This window comes from Osmia lignaria, unplaced genomic scaffold, assembly GCF_051020975.1.
Source record: "Osmia lignaria lignaria isolate PbOS001 unplaced genomic scaffold, iyOsmLign1 scaffold0012, whole genome shotgun sequence".
In the NCBI taxonomy this organism is placed as follows: Eukaryota; Metazoa; Arthropoda; class Insecta; order Hymenoptera; family Megachilidae; genus Osmia; species Osmia lignaria.
The window spans coordinates 40,001-42,500 of NW_027478166.1; positions in this window are offsets into that span (position 1 = coordinate 40,001).

Sequence of the window (2,500 nt, forward strand, 5' to 3'; positions counted from 1 at the left end):
GCTAAACGGAGCGAAAATCTGCATTTATACCATCACGGACGTTAGTTTAATAGCGTTTAACGATGGATCCACGGTACAGAATGCAAAAATATGATTGTTAAAATTTTCGACTAATCGGTTCTAAGAGGCGAAGCAATACGCCGCTGGGACTTTGAAATATTTCGGAGCGCACCTAAAGTTCGTTATTTTGGCTAAACGGAGCGAAAATCTGCATTTATACCATCACGGACGCTAGTTTAATAGCGTTTAACGATCGATCCACGGTACAGAATGCAAAAATATGATTGTTAAAATTTTCGACTAATCGGTTCTAAGAGGCGAAGCAATACGCCGCTGGGACTTTGAAATATTTCGGACCGCACCTAAAGTTCGTTATTTTGGCTAAACGGAGCGAAAATCTGCATTTATACCATCACGGACGTTAGTTTAATAGCGTTTAACGATCGATCCACGGTACAGAATGCAAAAATATGATTGTTAAAATTTTCGACTAATCGGTTCTAAGAGGCGAAGCAATACGCCGCTGGGACTTTGAAATATTTCGGAGCGCACCTAAAGTTCGTTATTTTGGCTAAACGGAGCGAAAATCTGCATTTATACCATCACGGACGTTAGTTTAATAGCGTTTAACGATCGATCCACGGTACAGAATGCAAAAATATGATTGTTAAAATTTTCGACTAATCGGTTCTAAGAGGCGAAGCAATACGCCGCTGGGACTTTGAAATATTTCGGAGCGCACCTAAAGTTCGTTATTTTGGCTAAACGGAGCGAAAATCTGCATTTATACCATCACGGACGTTAGTTTAATAGCGTTTAACGATGGATCCACGGTACAGAATGCAAAAATATGATTGTTAAAATTTTCGACTAATCGGTTCTAAGAGGCGAAGCAATACGCCGCTGGGACTTTGAAATATTTCGGAGCGCACCTAAAGTTCGTTATTTTGGCTAAACGGAGCGAAAATCTGCATTTATACCATCACGGACGCTAGTTTAATAGCGTTTAACGATCGATCCACGGTACAGAATGCAAAAATATGATTGTTAAAATTTTCGACTAATCGGTTCTAAGAGGCGAAGCAATACGCCGCTGGGACTTTGAAATATTTCGGAGCGCACCTAAAGTTCGTTATTTTGGCTAAACGGAGCGAAAATCTGCATTTATACCATCACGGACGCTAGTTTAATAGCGTTTAACGATCGATCCACGGTACAGAATGCAAAAATATGATTGTTAAAATTTTCGACTAATCGGTTCTAAGAGGCGAAGCAATACGCCGCTGGGACTTTGAAATATTTCGGAGCGCACCTATAGTTCGTTATTTTGGCTAAACGGAGCGAAAATCTGCATTTATACCATCACGGACGTTAGTTTAATAGCGTTTAACGATGGATCCACGGTACAGAATGCAAAAATATGATTGTTAAAATTTTCGACTAATCGGTTCTAAGAGGCGAAGCAATACGCCGCTGGGACTTTGAAATATTTCGGAGCGCACCTAAAGTTCGTTATTTTGGCTAAACGGAGCGAAAATCTGCATTTATACCATCACGGACGTTAGTTCAATAGCGTTTAACGATCGATCCACGGTACAGAATGCAAAAATATGATTGTTAAAATTTTCGACTAATCGGTTCTAAGAGGCGAAGCAATACGCCGCTGGGACTTTGAAATATTTCGGAGCGCACCTAAAGTTCGTTATTTTGGCTAAACGGAGCGAAAATCTGCATTTATACCATCACGGACGTTAGTTTAATAGCGTTTAACGATGGATCCACGGTACAGAATGCAAAAATATGATTGTTAAAATTTTCGACTAATCGGTTCTAAGAGGCGAAGCAATACGCCGCTGGGACTTTGAAATATTTCGGAGCGCACCTAAAGTTCGTTATTTTGGCTAAACGGAGCGAAAATCTGCATTTATACCATCACGGCACAGGCATACGCCTGGGCGTAAGCCCATGCGTCGCCGACCTAGCGGCCGGCCGTTCGGTATTTATAGGAAGGCACTTTCGGTTCGCTCGGACCGGTCGGGAGTAGCGTCGAGCGTGTGGCTCTTTTATGACTTCGGTTGAAAAGCAGTCTACCGCTCCTCGAGAATATACTTTCTCGACTATTCTCGTTCCGGTTTTCCGTTGCGGATTATTATTAATCTCCACACAGCATTACCACGGGTCGGTGTCTAAGACCGAATGGCCCATATGTGGTGAGCCTTGTAATATAAGGCTGGTGACCTGTATGCACTTATAAATGTTGCATACTTGTACAAACTGAGCATCAACTGTCTGTAACCAAAATTTGTTAAAACTGAAAAAGTTATAAGATTGTATAAAATTTTTGAACCAAGAAAGTAGTGTTAGACGAAAATTCGTTCTATCACTTTTAGAAGGGAGACTGTTTGGAAATATTTAAAGTATAAAATACACAAAAGTCCACTGAATTATGAACAAAATTACGTCCCTGAATTTAAGAAAAGTCAAGAGGTGTCAGAAATAA